This window comes from Corvus kubaryi, unplaced genomic scaffold (assembly GCF_017639235.1).
Source record: "Corvus kubaryi isolate FWS band 111438036 unplaced genomic scaffold, C.kubaryi_AGA036_p1.0 74, whole genome shotgun sequence".
Lineage (NCBI taxonomy): Eukaryota > Metazoa > Chordata > Aves > Passeriformes > Corvidae > Corvus > Corvus kubaryi.
In genome coordinates, this window is record NW_024582061.1 from 6,011,683 (window position 1) to 6,030,390 (window position 18,708).

The 18,708-nt window shown below is 49.1% G+C and overlaps 1 protein-coding gene across 12 annotated transcripts in view; it reads left to right on the top strand.

Moving 5' to 3' along the window:
• The first annotated feature begins 27 nt into the window (after nucleotides 1-27).
• The window catches only part of PPFIBP1 (PPFIA binding protein 1), a 102,638-nt gene continuing 83,957 nt past the window's right edge, over nucleotides 28-18,708 (top strand). For all 12 annotated transcript variants that reach the window (XM_042050813.1, XM_042050817.1, XM_042050816.1 and 9 more), the window contains exon 1: nucleotides 28-119. The gene's annotated coding sequence lies outside the window, so the exon portion shown is untranslated. The remainder of the gene's footprint in view (nucleotides 120-18,708) is intronic.

Consider the following 18,708-nt stretch of genomic DNA (forward strand, 5'->3'; position numbering starts at 1 on the left):
CCCGGGGCGGAGCGGGGCGGGCCCCGAGCGGAGCGGCGCGGGCGGGACGGCGGCGGGGGCTGCCCGGAGCCGGCGGAGGCGCTGCCGCCCCGGGAGGGCTCTGCGCGGTTCGGCCGCAGGTAAGCCAAGTTCCCGGGACCCGCTCCGAGACCGCTGGGAGCCGACTGCGGCAACTTCGTGTCCCGGCGGGATGAGCCCCGCCGTGCCCTGCCCCGGCGGCTCCTCCTCTGCCGCCGCCATGGCCCGGGGCCCCCCGGCAGCGGGGCCGGGAGCCGCCCCGAGCCCGGGCCCGGGAACGGGAGCGCCGCGTGTGCCCGGAGCCGGGGGCAGCGGGGAGCCTGCCCCGCCACATCCCGCCAGCCTCTGTCCCCGCTTGGTGTCCTTGTTCCCGTGCCGTGTCCCAGCCCGCCAGCCTCTGTCCCCCCTGCGTGCCCGTGTTCCCCGCTGCGTGTCCCTGTTCCCGTGCCGCCTCGCAGTGCTTTCGGCACTCCCGATCTTCTGTGCCTTGTTTCTGTACTGGACCCGACATAACTTTTCGGGAAGTTTTGGGGAGAGGTTGGCGGTCTCCGGTTTAATCTTTTCAGGCTCTAGTAGGACGCTTCAGGCACTGATGCTGTGAAACTGCAGTTATGGGTTTTATCTGGAGCTGACAAATGTGGTTTGATTTAAGGCCTGGGGTTCTTACATCCTGTACTTACTTTTTCGAGGTCTGTTTCTGTTCGAGCCGCGACTTCTAAAAGCTGGAATAGCTGTGCTTGCTCACACCGTGGCTGGGGTGCAGCTGGAGCTGTAAAAAGGTGCTTTACACCTCCGTGGCTGTTTCTGGGGGGAAGGGAAGCTTTGGCATTAAACGCTTGGCTGTGGTGTAACACGTGTGTGCTCCCTCGTGTGAGTGAGGAACACAGAGGAAGAATTTCAGGCTGGGGCTTGGCTGTGCCTGAGCCTTCAGAGACTCTGCTGGCTCTCCTTATTCTGGCCCGAGCACAGCCACTACAGCAGCACCGCGTGTAGGCTCTGTGTGGATTGCACTGGCAGCATATTGAGCAATACAAGTGTCGCTGCATTCCAAAAAGTAAACAGCAGAAATGGGGCACGGAGTGGGAATATTCTCCGTGATTACACCGTGGAGCTTCGAAGAGGAAGATGTCCCAGTGTGTCAGCTTGGGATTTATTGCCTCTATTAAAGGTAGGAGCTGTATCCTGAGGATTTACATTTCTGAAGGCATGTAAGTAGAGGTTTCAGTCAAACTGGTGCTCTCAGTGAGGCAGCATGACAGGTTGGTTTGAGAGGCATTCAGGAAAGTAGGAAAGCAGAAATCTGCTTAAACTCTCTGTTTCAAGTGCAGCAAAGATTTTGGCCTCTTAACTTCTTCGCATCGGTAAGAAACAAAGAGCCAGGGCACTCCCTACTTCAGCTTAGTACTCACCCAGTGGAGTTTGGATTTAGCACAGCTTCTTGAAAAGCTATATTGGAGAGATCATCTCCTGGCAGTGACAGTGACTGTCAGTGGCTGTTGTGTTGCTCACACATTAAGATCAATGTTCCCATGCCAGGAGAGTGAAGTTGGTGTTTCTCTCCTCCCCAAAGGCAGCGGGAGCCCCACCTCTTTGCCTGGCTGTGAGGGGGCCCTGAGGAGCAGGTTGCCTCTTCGGCAGCCCATGTCTTGCTTTGAGCCCTGGGATTTCATCCATTTGCTGCATCTGGGTGTAAGAGTTGTGCTGAGGAAGGTTTAAGTTGGTTTGTCCTGTGCACATGTGTCTGCAGCAGATCCGGGCTCTGGAAGAAACTCGGTGAGTAACATTTCTGCTTGTCCCTGAAATGTAGGGTGGAGTGCCTTGAAACCAGGGATGTCACATGGGGCAGGGAACCGTGGTGAAAATCATCTTTTTTCCTACTTAGATGTGAGTCCTGTTTCCTTTCTGGGCTGTGCTGACACACCTTGCAGGAAGGAGAGAGGTGCCCGTGAAGATATCTGTGGAGGTGTATGGGGAGGCTTTACCTGTGACCCGTGGCAACACGAGGATAATTGTTAACATTCCTGAAATGACAGCCATTCCCAGGAGACTGAGGTTCCCAGGTGGTGCTGCCGGCCTGTCTGGTCCCATTGCTCCCTGGTGATGAGCAGGACAAAGTCTGGTCACTGCTCACTGGCCGGGTCAGGGTGGCCTGAGGACAGGCAGTGCTGTGTGTGATGAGGTGCTGGGTGCAGTGTCCTTCAGGAGGTTTTGTCTCTTTAATCCATCCGAGTGGGGGTTCTCTGATGTTTCTTTCACCACTTAAAGGAACACTTTCAGTGAAGTGGAAATCCTTCCCCTGAAGAGCTTTGAAACCAACGAAGGTTTAGTCACTTTCTTGTCAGTGGTGCGATTGCATCAAACCCGGCCTTTGGCTTACTGAGCACAAGGGAGTGTTGCTGTCAACTGCTTTGAGGAGCTGCCTGATTTTCTGTGTTGTGCTTTGCATTATGTGTTTTTCTGTGAAGGTGGAGGGAGCACAGAGAGGGTGCCAGATCCTAAATCTGGTACAGATGGTCCAAAAACATATCCCTGGCTCCTGAGGTGGTTCAAAAGGAGTGCAAAAACCCCAAAGTGCCTCTGATGGGGGAGTCTGTTGTTTTGCAGTAGTTTTCAACAGAGAAAGTAGGAGCCCAAATATTAGGCAGGATTTAGGGGGCTGATAAAACATCCTGTGGTGTTAGGAGTGGTCAGTAAAGCCCCTGTGCCACTGCCGAATTTGCATGCCCTTAAGGAGGTGCTGGTAACTTCTGCCTCAGCTACTGAATGGTGATGTACAAGTTAGGTTGGTATATCTGAGACAGCTTCTTCTCATACTTTCCTTGGTTACTGTCAGGGCTTCAAAGCAAAACTGAAGTGATGTGGCTGCTTTAAAGCGTACAATTATGATCTGACTTATTTCTGCCTGGCCAAACCACATCTGTAAACTTACAAAAGCAAGGAACAGGTTTATTGGAAGGTTCAGGCAGGTTTTGTTGTTCACTCCTCTTGTGTGGAACGTGTGCATACAGCTGTGCATTGAGGATACATAAAAACACTTAATACCTTCATAACTAAAGCCACTTAATACCTTCCTGTACTTAGGCTGAATAGTGAACCCCTTCCCCCATTAGTAATTGTGAGATCCCATTAGTCATCCCATTAGTCATCCCATTAGTGACTTTGCTTTTGGATCCAGCCCAGCAGAGGTGAACTACATTGCCTTGCCTCATGCTTACTGCTGGTGTTTATGCCCACATGTTTATTTAGCATTTACTATAAACTCCTGCCCTGGCTTGAGTGAAGACAGAGTGGTCATTTAATGACAGCTTCAGAAATCACAGGCAGCTCCTCAGAGATGTCTGGTTTGCAAGCATTAACCTTTGCATCACACAGAAAAGGCTCCATGCTATTCCCCAGAGATTACATCTCTTGCCCTGTGTTTGGAAAAGTCAGCATCTAACCCAGAATGAAACCTTGGTCCTCTTGGAGGTCAGTGTTTCTCTTGCCGTGGGTTTGTTACCTGCACTTGTTGTATGTTTCCAATTTGAGGCAACTTCAGCAGGAGATCGCGGTAAATCCTGACATCTCTCGGTGGGTTTCTGGTGGGATCTTTGCTTTGGATCTCCCTTCCCTAGGGAGGGTGCTCAGCTGGGAACATACCTTGAGATGTAGGGAATGATGCATTTTTCTTTTCTCTCCTTTTTATTCCCCCACCTCTTTCTCACAATTTGACCTGTGTGTTGGCTCAGCTCATACTGAAGACAGTGGCTGTTTGTTACTTTTCTAGTAGTGTTTGCTGCCAAAATAGTACTTTATTTGTGCTTAAAGGATGGAATTTTCCATTAATAATTCAGTCATCACATTGAATTCACAGTTGGTTGCCCATGCTGTGTATTGCCCTTGCTATGGGCACATGAAATTTCCTGGTGTCCTTTAGCTTCCAGAGCACTTTGTGACTTCTGCTGTACACGAGGAAAGTGTGCTGGGTTAAAGCTTTCTCCTTTTTCCATTGGCCATACTTCTGTTTCTGTTAAAAGGCCAAGATAAACCAATTGTGTTAAAATATGATTTCTTTCCTCAGTGGAACTATATTTAGACACAGGTTTTGCAGCCCATTGTAGGTAAAGCCTTTCTGTTCCCTGCCCCTGCCTGGGTCATGTTTGTCATTAATCATAGAATCACAGCATCTGTTAGGTTGGAAAAGTCCTCCAAGGTCAATGAGCCCAACCTTTGACCAATCCCCACCTTGACAACCAGCCCAGAGCACTGAGTGCCACATCCAGGCCTTCCTTGGACACTTCCAGGGATGGGGGCTCCAAACCTCCCTGGGCAGCCCCTGCCAAGGCCTGACCACCTTTTCCATGAAGAAATTCCTCCTGATGTCCAACCTGACCTTCCCCTGGCACAACTCCAGGCCGTTCCCTCTCCTCCTGTCCCTTGTTCCCTGGGAGCAGGGCCTGAGTTCCCCTGGCTGCCCCCTCCTGTCAGGGAGTTGGGCAGAGCCAGAAGGTCCCGTCTGAGCCTCCTTTGCTCCAGGCTGAGCCCCCCTAGTTCCCTCAGCCACTTGCTGCTCCAGCCCCTTCCCCAGCTCCATTCCCTTCCCCAGACACACTCCAGCCCCTCAGTGTCCATCTTGCAGTGACAGGACTAGAACTGGACACAGCGCTTGGGGTGAGGCCTCACCAGTGCCCATGACAGGGGACAGCCACTGCCCTGGTCCTGCTGGCCACACTGTTGCTGACCCAGCCCAGGAGCCATTGACCTTCTTGCCCACCTGAGCAGGTGTTGGCTCATGTTCAGCTGCTGTTGATCAGCACCTCCAGGTCCTTTTCTGCTGGGCACTTTCCAGACACTCTGCCCTAGCCTTGAGCGATGCAATGGGGGAAGCAGGTGGAGAACTTGGGAGAGGTTGGGCTGTGTAGTCCAGCCTTGCCAAACCAACATATCTGCTGGCTGTGAGTCCTGTGAGCTCTTGCCATGGAGTGCTTGGTCCCTTTGTGCTGACAGAGCTGATACTTTGGGAGAGTGCTCCTCACTAGAGGTGCTGGCTGGGAGGAATTGTTTGTGGTAAGGTGAAGATGCTTCTGTTCCTTTCTGTGGCTCTGCATCATTAAGCAGAGCAAGTTGTGTTAAGGAACAGGACCAGCGGCCACTTCAGCAGTTTCTGGCTTGTGGTGTTTGAGGGGAGATAAAAATAACAAAACCAGTGACTTTAAGCAGCCCTCTGCATACATTTTGATGGTAATCCCTGTTCCAGCAGGCACAGTGTTGTAACTCTTGCATGAATAAAATCCCCTTGCCAAATGGTACCTGTGCATAAAAGGCTCCAAGGTCAGGTATGCTGATCCAAAAGTTAGTTTGCACTTGCATTTTTCTTTATAGGCTTTTTCCCTAAATATGAGGGGAGAACTGAAGGCTGAGACTTGAGCCGGCTGTTGCAGCATCTGAACTCCAAAGTGGAGACTCTCTTTGCTGCCAGACAGCTGTCAAATTGTGTCACAGATGGGAAAAATCTGATAACCACTAGCATGAATCAGCATCTTCTAAATCCAACAGTTCTCACGGCTCCAAATGTGATGGATTTGGGAGAATAGCTTTACTTTCTTGCTCCGTTACAGACACATCAAAATAAGAGGAAATGATAATGGTCTGGTCTTCCCTGCCTTGTCTCAGACTGATCAGCTCTGAAGCAAAAACATAGGGTAAAACAGGGTATGTTTTATATGTCAGTGTAGAATATAACCCCAGATAGTTCACAGGCACTGCAATGGTTGCAAAGGGATGTACAACACACACAATTCGTAGTTGGTAACAGAAAAATAACTGTGAAAGCAAACAAACTGCCAAACAAACAACCCCCCAACCTCCTCATTCTCAAATCTTCCCTTGTAGTGCTCTGTTATGGAGGACAGAAACAAGAACACATATGCATTTACCCAATCAGCACCAGGGTGTGTTTTGAGGACAAGGAAGGGTAGTTCCTTTCCTTGGTGCTGTGACAGCTGTGCACACAGCTGCCCATCTTCTGTCAGCAGGTGTGGTCATGGGGGTCTGGTTCTCTCCCAGCTTTGTGGTTGCTGGACTGAGTCTGTTCAAAGAGTCCATAGTTATCCAGAAAGGCTGTTTTACTGAATCTTGGCTTGATATTTTCTCTCTAAAGTGTTTGTACTCACTAGCTACAGCTGCGTAAGAAGTTTTGACAGAAATACAGTCCTTGTGAAACATGAGAAAGGTCTGAGCACTGTTGAAGGAAATTAGCTACTTAGACTAGCCCAGGTTTTGCAGAGTGTGAGGGATGGGGAGAAGAACCCACAGCCCATTTGAAGGCTGGCCTTCATGTTTTTGGGTGTCGTGAGGTTGGCATGTGAAGATGTCTGTAGGATCAAATTAAGGTTCTACAAAGTGTAATGCTGCTAATTAATGTCTGTCTTGAAGAACAGGTGAGAAGAGTATCTTTTTTGCGAAAACACCCTGAGCTGTTGGTGTGTTTCTGAAAATAGTTATGATCTCACATGGTTGTAGTCCTTGTGATCCTGGGTTCTGTACAGCTTTGCTGTGTTCTTACACACTTGCCATGGGTTGGTAGAAATCCCTCTGGCCGTATGGAGACTGGCAGAGTCTGTTCTCTGTTAGGCTTGGATCAGGTGGACTACTCCTATAGAAGGAGTGCTGTGGAGACAGGGAAAGGGAGCAAATACCTTGGGATCTTCTCAGCATGAGCGGGTATTCATAGATGTCAGCTGTGCAGTTGTGTTTTGCATGATTTTGGAACGTTCTCTTGTGGCTTTGAAGCATCTCCTCTACTCTCCTGGTTTAGGTTTTAGACTTGTGCTAAAAGTAGGATGGATTCATCTTTGTCCATCCCCAGCCTCGGGGGGGAGTGTGCTGTCTCTGAGAGCTGCTGTGTGCAGGATGCAGGGGCAGGCAGGGGCTGAGTTGTGGGTGAGGCTGTGGCTATGTGGGATCAGGGAACATTCCTGGTGCTGGAACCTGCATTCCAAACTGGAAAACACGTGGGAGGTGGTGGTTTGATGGCCATGATGCTCAACCTTTTTGCTCTTCTTGTGCACTGGAAGCATTTCTGGTAGACTTTGTTAAATGGTTGGGGAAGGATGGTACCCAGAGCTCCCTTTGGAAGAACCAGACAGAAATTTCATCCTCCCCAGGAAAAGCAAGGTGCTCCATCCCACAGCTGACAAATACTTTGTGTGATCTACACCCTGGGGACCTCTGTGCTGCGAGGGGAACCTCCACATTGCAGCTGGAGGCTGAAGTAGCCGTCCCTGGTGGCTTTCCTCAAGATCCAAGTTGAAATGTCTGTTCTCCTGGACCTGGGTGTGCATCACAGGCAGTGTCATTGGGTTGGTGGCCTACAGAGAGTGAGGGGAGGATGTGCTGAGTGTTCCCCATTCCTGCCCACAGCTGTTGGCACAGTGGAGCAGGGGTCTTGCTGAGGAAGAGGTGGGTGTGTTGAGCAGCTAATCTCCAGGAAAGACTTGTGGCAGCTGGATGGCTCCTGGTGGGTTCAGGTGCTGGCTTTGTTGTAGTATCCTCTGTCCTGCTTCCAAACCAGGATTAAGCCAAGGAAAATATTTCTTTACTCTTAATTTAAATCCCTGGGAAGTTGGTTTTGCATCAGAGCAGACTTGAAAAGGCTTGTCAGTTGGATCTCAGAGCCATCAGCATTTTTTTCCCCTCCACTTAACCAAAGCTCGTTTAATTTGTGACAGCACTTTTAATTTGTTACGTTTGTAAAGGAAACATCACAGGGGAAAGTTCAGAAATGCATATTTATATTTCTTGCTTGCCTAAGCTTAAATTGGCTCTAAGAATTTGTTTTTGTATTTTTATAAAGAAAGGTTGAATTTTTTTTTTTCTATATCACACGATTTTTTATTTGGTTTATTGTTTGTTTTCCTCTCTTCCAGAAGAAGCATATAGTGGCTTACCTTGGTGTACACCTTCTCTTGGATGTGAAACATGTAACTAGCAGGTCCTAACCAAAAGCATCTTCTCAGAGGTTTCCACACTCGTGGTGGAGCTGGTGTTGGACCTCCTGTGCTGGGCAGGGCCACTGCAATCTCTGGTGGTGCTGAGCAGAACTGTATTTTCTGGAATATTTTTAGGATGTGCGGCAGGAATTTGGATGCTGTGGGGGAGTTGCACCATGCCCTGCCTCCCTTCTTGGTGAGGGGTCCCAGGGAGGCGTGTGCCCTGCTCTGGGTGAGTGGGAGGACTGCTGCTGGGTTTGGGGTGCAGATGTGCCCCCTTCCCTCCCCAGTCCCCTGTTGTGGCATGTAGCCATCCAGCAGCAGTAGCTGAGTCTGGCCTGTGCCCCTATGACACTGCAATCTCATGGCTTGCCTCTGGCAGCTGGTGGGTAGTGCAGCCTGATTTGTGGTACTGCTCTAAAGCTGGGATGCTGCTGGCAGTGTTGGGGTGGTGGAAACATCTGGGAGCACCTGGCTGCGAGATGGGGCGAGTCCAGGGGCTGCCCCATGGCATTGCCTGTCCTCAGCCAGTTTCTTGGGGAGCTTAGAGGATGATTAATTATTCTCCCCTTTCAAGCCTTCCCACAGGTTAAAATAGCAGCATTGAAGATGTGGCTGCATATCTGGATGGACATTAGGTGGACAGAACAGACATGGATTTGTTCTGCAGCAGCAACATCTCACTCACTTTCCATTTGCAGTAGACCTTGAGAGTGTCCTTTTGGTGAGCAGTCATGAGGCTGTAAACACAACATGGAGATGAGAAGATTGAGATTTGCTTTCAGGGTGGTGCCGGTAAACTTCCTGCAGTTTGTGGTAGAGATAATTCTGCGGGTTCTGGCTCCATTGTTGTGACTGGGTCTAAGGTGAATTTAAGAAAAATGTTTTGGTTGAACAGGCTTTCCTTTCTGTTTTATCCAAAGGGAAGTATCTGTTCAGAGCCTGTCTGTTGTTCTCATTACCAAGGGAGTTTCTGAATGAGGCCTAAATCCATGATCATTTGTATGTCCTTATCTGTGTGACACAGAGTTTTCCAGGTCGGTATCTCATGTTTCAGACTCTCTTGTCGTGGTGATCGGTCTTAAATCTGCATGTGCAGGAATGATTTATCTTAAAGGGTCAATAAGGTGAAAGGCATTTCTCTCAGCATCGTTTTTGGCAGAATCAGCTGCTGAGGACCAGCAGTGCTGAGCTCACAGCAAGCTCTTGGGCTATTGTTGGAAGGAGAGTGAAATGCAGAGTTGTCCATCACAAAGCTGTAATGCCTGGTGGGGGTGCAGAGGAGGCACTGATTACCTGCAAGGCCTGTCCGGGATGAGACTTCCATGTAACCTGCTTAGAGGGAGAGGGAAACATCTTGCAGCCCAGCATGACTGCGAGGACAGAGTCCTACCATGCCTCCAGAGAGAGTGTTGGAGCAAAACCACAGCCTGGCCTTGGGGAGGGCCTCCTTTTGTGCAGGGTGATGGCAGTGGGAGCTGGAAATGTTTTTCCTTTTGGAGCTTGTTGGAAGACAATCCCTGTTACATGTGTGTATGTTTACCTTCTTTCTTGCAGAAGTACCAAAGCAGGACCAGGTTCAAGGCTATCTTTTGCAAGGAGCCTCCGTGCTGACTCTCCATCTGAAATCTGTTCCCATTTTCTTCAGCTTGTTGCTCTCAGACCTCACGGTGCTTGAAACTCCCCCTCCCTTCCCCACTCTTCCAAGGAATTTTGCAAAGAAATCAATAGCTGTCTAGTTATGACAGCAAAATGAAAAAGGCTGTAACATCTCCATAGCTACCTAAGAAGTACTTGTAAAATGCCGGTGGAAGAGAGTGCCCTGGAATTATCCCATGCATTCCTTGCACGCAGACTGAAAATCGTTTGCATTAGTTAAGTAATCGCTGCACGCTTGTCCGGTGAGCAATGTTTGGTTACTGCAATAAATTTTTGTTCCTTAAACCCTGTAAAGCTGAAAACAGGAATTTGTTTTACAGAGAAAACGAACTGACCTGAACTCTCAGTAGATGAACTGATTGTAAACGGACCAGCTTAATCCAGCTTGGTTTTTTTCTTGTGTTTCATGTAGCATCTGAAAAGAGACAGCTTGTGGCAAATTAGCCAGGGTGAGACTACAAAAAGATTGAATTATTCCTGTTTGAACAGTTCCCAGCATGCGAGCACTTGCTGCTTGGCTTGTGCATCATCTAGCTTGCCAGGGCTGCTGTGATTGAGGTGAAAGTAAATAACCTCCAACTGGAAATCTCGCTTTTGCTGTAAATGATATTTTATTCATTCACCAGTGAAAATACCACAGAGAGATGATGAACAAAAACTGTAATTGCTGTGTGTTTGGCTTTCTTGCAACAAATGTCTCTCCCTGTTGCGTTTCTGTGCAGAGAAGCTGTTTGACACTGTCTTGTGCTGTCCTAGGAAGTCATTTTGCTCCTGGTGGAACCTGGTGCTGGTGTGGAAATGCAGCTGTCAGAACACAGGTGTTGTGCTTGGTGTGTATGCATGCCTCACTCTGTAGCATGGCAGCAGAAAAACAGGCAGCAGAGTTGGGCCCTGTTTAGGCAGGGCTGAGCTGACTGTGGGCCACCTGGAAATGCAGAAGGAGTTGTAACAAGGGGATGTTTCTGTAGGGGCTTGCCTTGATACGCTGGTGTATCTCCATGCCTCTTTCAGAGGGGAAGGACTCTGCAGTTTTGAGAGCCGCAATGTAAGAAGGATGTAAAGCTCTCAGAGAATGTCCAAAGGAGAGACATGAAGATGGTGAAGGGCCTGGAGGGGAAGCCACACGAGGAGCAGCTGAGGGCACTTGGTCTGTTCAGCTGGAGAGGAGGAGACTGAGGTCAGAGCTCACAGCAGTTCTGCAGCTTCCTCACCTGGGGAAGAGGAGGGGCAGGCACTGATCTCTGCTCTGTGTGACCAGGGACAGGACCTGAGGGAATGGCTGGAGCTGTGTCAGGGAGGGTTAGGCTGGATATCGGGAAAAGGTTCTTCCCCCAGAGGCACTGAACAGGCTCTCCAGGGAACGGTCACAGCCCCAAGGCTGCCAGAGCTCCAGGAGCATTTGGACAACAAGCTCAGGTGTGGGGGGGATTCTTGGGGCTGTCCTGTGCAGGCCAGGAATTGGACTTTAATGGTCCTTGTGGGTCCCTTCCTACTCAGCTCATTCTATGACTAAAAAGGGTAAGGAAGCTGCAGCACACATGGCAGTAGTTTGGGATCGGCTTCCCACTTGTTTAGGACAGTGTATCCAGCTGGACTGCTGATGATAAATTGGAATTTGGCTGTGATATTGCAGTTAATTTCTCTTCTTACTAAAAATGTTCCATATAATTTTCCTATGGCTGTGGTAATTAGGCCTGGCTTTACTGTTGCACATGGTGAGGAACAACATTTCCGTTCCTCAGATCCAGCTGTGTTCATGTAGTTCCTGCAGAGTGTGCATTTAGGAGCAAAACAGGGCGTCTGTCTCTGTGTTAAAAGGAAGGAATGGGGAAGGAACCACATTCCCTCTGAGCCTTACTTTGTTCTCTCTTTGCCCTAAGACTTGGAGCCCTTTGTGGGAGAGGTGTTATTTGCTGTAAGCAGAGTGAGAAGTAAGAGTGCTGTCCATAAAATACCTGCTAGACCCAATGAAAGTACCACTTCTGCTTCTAGTGAGAGTTCCACTTTGCATTGTTTGACCTGCCATGTGGTTTTGGAAGAGAGAGGTTGTTGGGGATGGAGACCTAGTGATGGTCTAAATGGAGATGCCTTTGCTCATGTCCTTTTTGTTGGGGCAAGCTGTTAGGGTCATGGTTGGGAAGGGAGGAGGACACCCTGGTACTGAAAGGGCGGTGGGGTCTCTGCTGCTGAAGTCCTTGGGTGTGGAAGTGAGGGGCAAGGAACAGGTCCCCCAGGGAACGTAGGGGGTCTGGGCTGGGCTTGTTGGGTGGTGAGAGCGCAACCTGAGCTGCTGCAGAGCAGGGGACCCTGCTGGCTTTTGGAGTTGGCAGTGCCACCTGCCATGGGGTCCATCCTCCCAGTGCGTGTCCCTACCCTCCCATGGGCACACAGGGAAATTCAGAGTGCTGTAATTTGCAGTGTCCTTCCTTCAATCCTTCCTGTCTTGCCTGTGCTGCAAAGTTTTGAGGCAGACATTTTCCTCCGGTATCTAGATCCTCATGCCTGGATTTTGTTGATGTTTATACAGAAGCGTGAGGGCAGCCAGAGGTTCTGCCAGGTCTGATAGAAGCCATACGTGAAATTAATCCAAATTAAACTGTTAGTCGTTCCCTGATAAACAGGAGGTTACAGCACAGACTCAACATGTTGCATAGCTTTGAGACTATGAAAAATGAAACGTGAATCCTCCTCTAAAAGTTGGCCGTCCCTGTTTGGGGCCTGATGAGGTTTTGAGACAAGCCAGTACGCCAAGCTCGCCGTGTAGGCGTTTGTGGGAAATGAGGCAGATTTCTGGGAGAGGACTGTGGGTATAGGGAGGCAGAGGAGTACTGGAGATGAACTAAAGTAACTAAAAACCTATGGGGCTGCTCAGGGTGAATCTGCGGACCTGCACACTCCTCCCTGTGGAGGAGGGAGAGGTCAGGTTGTGTGTCCTGCTGGTGTGGGCCAAACTGGAGCTGCTTTGCCTACCTGGTGGGATTTTGCATGCCAGTGTGTATGCCAGCTTCCTCGTGGTGCTCCAGAGCAGTGGAGCATGTGGCAGGGATGTGGAAGGCAGGGGAGAACAGTCTGGTCAGGGCAGCTTTCCAGGGGGTGGGTGAGAGCACTGTTCTTGTTGCAGAGCCTCTGGTCAGGCTCAGGAAATGCTGGAGGTTGGTTGATGGCCAGACTCTCAGCGGGAAGCTTGGCATTCCCCAGGACAGTGGGAAAGTGCATTGCTGGGACTGGCTCTGGCTGTTGCCTCCTTTTCCAAGCACTGTGATGAGAGGGTATTGGGCTTCCCAGCAGTGGTGGCATTAAGGAGCCATTGTAGGCTGGAATGGTTTTCCCTGGATGGAGTCAGAGACAGCTCCCAGAAGCATGGGGCTTTGCTGGTTCATGTTTTTGGAGTGGGCAGATTTCTCCCAATGAGGTTTTTAGGCTTCTCCAGGAGCAAAAAGTGTACAAAAATGTGCATGTTCAGGAAGGTGTGCTGGGAGCAGTGGAGGCAAGAGATGGAGCAGTGTAATTTTGCAGATGAGTTCATTCTGGCCTTGAACTGTGCTGCTCTGGAAGGTTTGCAATGCCACCTGCTTCTTGTAGGGCTGGGAGTGGGGAGGGCTGGATGCTGCCGAGGAGTCTGAAACTGCAGGCCAGCCCAGGAATGCAGCAGTGCTTCTCCAAGGGAAGGAGCTGTCTCTCCTGCCCACATGGAGCTTGTGTTGGTCTGGTGGCTGTAAACAGACCTGCAGCCTTTCTGCAGAGCTGTGATGGCCAAGGAGAGGCAGCTTCTGAGTGGGACACTGACTCCTAGCTGTGCTCCTGTGTGCAAATGGAGCCTGGAGAAAAGGAGCTATTCTGTATTTCAGTCTTTAAGCCATGCATATTGATCTTTTTTAACACTGCTTAGTAATAAAGGATCGAGGGGATACTGCTGGTGGCAAGGAAGGAACTTTCTAACTCTGCGCTCATGGGTCCCTCCTTCCCATGGGCTGTATGCTTGGCACTTGGACCATGTTAACTACATGTGTTTGGAATTCCAGAGAAGAGGCTTCCCCTCCTCAAGACTTCCTATTGTAATTCACATCTGTGAAGCTGAATGCAGATGCTGCTGGCCAGGCTGTGGGGATTCATGTCCAGCTGTGTATGTACAGAGGGGGAGAGATGTTCTTTTGGCATCTGCAAAGGCAGCTTACTAAAAATAGGCTAAAACTCACGAACCCGGGAGTGAAAGTATTTGTCCCATAAGTCTCACTTGATGCATCTTTGTTTTTTTTTCTCCCCTAAGGAATATTTGTTTGGAATATGCTCCATGTCTCAGCGTTTGCAGAAAAGCCAGTTATGCTCATGCTGGAGCTGCTGCTGTGTGGACGAGGCCAGACTGAGCTCTTAGCTTCACCACTCATTCCCTTTGAGGCTGGGATAAGTTGCCTTCCTTGTTTTCACTGCTTCCCTGCTATCAGGGCTTTTGTCTGGCTTCCTGAAGCCCTTGTGCTGTATGAGGGCAGACAGAACTCCTGTCAGAGCAGGAGCAACACTTTTTGGGAAGGCACTTCCAGTCAAGTGGCATGTGAAGAGGTCGGTGTGTCACAGCAAGGCCTTTCCTGTGGCTTGGGCTGCTGGCCCTGGCCATGTTTTATGGGGTTGGTAGGGGCAATTCCTCACACACACATAGTACCCTTTGTCCCTGAGCTACTTTGTGGTTTCGAGTCCTTTCCATACCTTGATGCTGTCTTTCCCTGCATCTCTTCCTCTTGTGTGTGTATCCTGTGAGCTGACCTGTGCTGAGGAGTCCCTGCCAAGACCTCGTGCAGGTTTTGGGAGTGGAACCGCCAGGCTCCCTCCTACGCGAGGCTGGGGCCTCCGGCAGTGCAGAGCTGGCTTCATTTTCAGGGAAACAGAATGAAGCAGGTCCATATTAACTTGTCTTCACAGAGCTGATCCTGGCTGCAGCTCAGTTGGGTCATAGCTGGGAGAGAGACTTCCAGATTTTAATGCTGTGAAGAGAGAGCATGTGCTTGGCTGTGTCTCATAACTGTTTTCTGTCATTGACTGCACGCCTGGAATAGTAGGAGGTAGTGTTACATTTCTGGACAAGGCTTTGAACAAGATCTGCTGTCAGAACAGCTTGATAAACTGCTTACTGTGATGCAGAATGCTGGTCTGTCATTTTGCAAATTGAATTGCTGGAAAGCTTTTATGATTATTAAAAGATACTTTGTGTTAATTTAATTTCCTGTAAAAGACACAAGCTGGGTAATTTGAAGAAACAAAACAAATGCTCAATCAAGGTAAAAGCAAAAATTTCATATCTGTGCATATGCAATGCTTAAATATTGCATACTTCCAATGGCATCCTGTGCAGGGACAAAGTAAAAAATTATACATAAAACCCCTGATACTTTAAATTTGTCAGTTTTAAAGAAAGCTGGAAAATGAGTAATGAAACCCAGGCAAAGCAGGAATGAAGAAAACATTGGTTTAATATCTTCTCTGAGTGATGAGAAGTAGGAAATTTGCCCCCCTGTTATATTTTAAATGAGTTTAAAACTGTGTTCCAGACAGCTTGTGAACAATCAAGATTCAGGGGTGGTTTTGTGAGCAGAAGGGCTATTATTTGGGCTTTCTGGCTGGGTTCCAGCTCAAGGGATCTCAGTTGGAGTGAAATGCCTCCTTGTTATAAGCAAGCATAACTGTTGCCTCCCCCTCCTGTTCCTCAGGGACCAGCAGCCTCTCCTCCCATTTTTTTCATGCTGATGTGTCCTTCAGAACTGAGTTAAGCTCGAGTGATCTCGCCCACATATATTGAACTTGACTCCTGCTAGCAGTGAAGGGCTTGTGTGCCCAAAATGCTTAATGATTGTCTTGCCACTCTTCCAGTGGTGCGGGGCAGAGGAGACCTGTTCCAGCTGTGCGTCCCTCTCAAATGAATCAAACATGAGCGATCTTGGGCATCCTTTGAAGGAAGGATGCTGCTCTGGATAGCAGTAACTGTGCTTTTAAGGATGCCAAGGGGTCTGAAAGTTCTGCTGTAATTATATATAGCACTAAACTTCTAAAACAAATATATATAAATACGTGTACGTATGTTGTGTTGCTTTCTGAGTTTGTCCACAGGGTATGATGGAGTTGTGTTGAAAATAGTGGGGAATACTTGGAGGGCTTTGGGGTCCCTGAGTGTTGCCTGCCTGCAGCAGTGCTTAGGCACTGCTTAAATGTGCTTAATCAAACATTTGCCTGTGTCTCCTGCCAACTAAAGTTAAGCGCCGTGCTCTAATTCAAGATGTAGATGGGAGGACAAGTCAGGGACAGTGCTTGAGTTAATTCCTCAGTGTGGACAAACTCTCGGGTAATTGGTCTGTTTATCTAAGTCCTGCAGCAGTTTAGCATTCCTGTTCTGTTGTTCCCTTCGCTTGTACTCTCCCCTCTTGCTGCAGTGCTGTTCAAAGTCTGTGCTGCCTCAGAAGTGGCTCTGCCTATCAATAATACATCAAGCAATGTTCCTGGGGCTGTGTGTGCTTTATAAAGTGTATTGTGTGGATAGCTGCTTGTGTCATTTCGAAATGTTTTTCCTTGCAAGAAGCCTGCTAATGTGGCCTCGTTCATCGTGGGCTGAATTTATCACTTAGTGATATTTCTCTTACAAATACCCAACTTGCCTGACCGTGGGAGTGAGGTTGGTGTGTTGTATCCAGGTGGTGTTTTATTAACCGTGTGTTGTTAGCGAGCTTTGCTGTCCCCTGTTGCTGCTGACTCTGCTCTAAAGGAGTCCTAGAATGGCCTGGGTTAGAAGGGACCTTAAACATCCCCCAGTTCCAACCTTCCTGCCAAGTGGACACCTTCCACTATCCCAGGTTGTTCCAAGCCCCATCCAGCCTGGCCTTGGACACTTCCAGGGGTGGGGCAGCCACAGCTTCTCTGGGCAGCCTGTGCCAGGGCCTCCCCACCCTCCCAGGGAACAATTTCTTCCTGATTTCAGGTGTAACCCCATACTCTTTCAGTTTAAAGCCATTCTCCCTTGCCCTGTCACTACATGCCTGTGTCAAAAGTCCCTCTCCAGCTCTCTCATAGCCCATGAAGGTGCTATAAGGTCTCCCTGGAGCCTTCTTTTCTGCAGGGTGAGCAACCCCAGCTCTGAGTCCTGAGAGAATCCTGCTGCCATGTGTGACTTGAGCGGGTCCCCTTTGCAGGCCAGCTCCGAAGCTGTGCGGTTCCCTGCCCCTGCAGCCCAGCATGTCTCAGCTGGTGTGAGGTGTTCCCGTGCTGGGCGCTCTGTGTGTGCAGCGTGGCTGTACCGAGCTGTCCCCAGGCCGTGACCCTCCTTGTGTTCCCAAATGGAACGCTGCAGGTCACAGGAAGTACAGCTGCATTGCTTGGAGTCTCCTCAATTCTTTAAAAGGATTTCCTGGGAACAAAGGCTCTTATTGCTCTTTTTCTTCAATTTGGTTTGGTTTGGGTTTTTTTTTCCTTCTTCTGGCTGCTAATAATCTTGGCTTCTTGTTCACTGTTCTGTCCCTTTTTAAGGAGGCTGGGGAAATAATGATTTCCTTGTTTTTTTTTAATTCTGAACTAAGTTTGCCGTGGTATCTGTAGGGCAAATAAATCTCCTTTTTGCCTCTTCCTGGCATAAGAATACCTTTCATTTAAGAGAAACTATAAATCTAAAATAACAAAAATTACGGTTTGATCTTTATTAGTTAGGAAAATAGTGATGTAATGAAATGACTACTGAGAAGGATCAGTGGGAACAATCATATAGGCCTTTACTTGTTGTTTTCCTGGCTCTGCCTGCCAGAAAGCCCCATGCTTTGCCAAAATGGGTTCTTAACCATTGCAGATGTAATGCCATGTGGGGCTTTAAGTTTGCTTTGACGTCTGTACGCACCCAAATGATCAGTTCCATCAAATTTAGATGCAGCAAAGGTGGAGGGGATGACTGGTGAGGGCTTGCAGCAGAGTTCCCTGCTGCCCCATCTGTCCCAGAGCAATCTCACCCTACTGGAGCTAGTGGCTGCCCATGGGAGCTGCCTGCCAGATGTGCCTGCCTGCAGCACAGCCCTTCCTCCCCCTGGCCAGGCACTCTGGAGCATGGATGCCATGCCATGGGGAGAATCTCTCCCTGCAGCCCAGGTTAAGGGCAGCATCCTCAGAGAGGGCTCTCAGATAGCCAAACAGCCACCTTGCTTCCTTTTCCCATCCCACCCTGCCCCTTCACATCATCTTGGGGATAATTGCAGCTGTTTGGGGGAGCAGAGAGCTCCAGCTGCTGAATCAGTGGGCACACACATGTCTGGATCATTCTCCCTCAGGGTTAGGGACTAGACTGCATCTTCACAACGCTGACTATAAAGGATCTGTGACTGACATGAAAGGACTTGGAAAATATTAAAAATTGGTTTAGCCCTGCCCTGGCACCTTCTCCCTCTGCTTTCATGACATGCAAGTGTGAGCATCAGAACTTGGCTTTCTGGGACTAATCCAGCCTTGGCTCGAGGAAATGGATATTTAGGTGGTCCTCCATGAAGTCAGTGCTGTAACTTTGTAAAAAGTGCCCTTTGAATCAAACCTGGTTCCTTTATGCTCAGAGAGAATGGTCGGTGTTGGCCTGGGTTAGCAGACTCCCCTGCTTATCTTGTTCAATGCTCTCTTCCCTCCTTGACTTTACAGTGCTGTTGGGTCTTACCTCACTTGGGTCCTGGGGTTTGCATGGCTGCCATGTGGGAAATCAGCTGCAGTCCTCAAATCTGCTGCAAATCTGATGGAAAACTTTGTTGTTCAGCTTAAACAAGGAGTTGAGGAGACTTGCAGTGGCTCATTGACCCTTTGAAAACATACTGAGGATGGATTGTGCAAAGTTCAGCCTTCAAAACCATATCCTGCACTCTGGTGTGTTTGTTTGGTTATATCTGTACTAACAAAGCTTATTTTAAACTCTGTTTCAGGATCCTTGTATGGAGGCTCCAGTATTACCTCTGGATTTATTAGAGCCAACTTCACAGTGTTGGATTTGCATAGGCTTAACAAGGTTACAACGTACAAGTTTAATTAAAAGTAGTAGAGCCCTTGGATAGGAAGTCAAAAC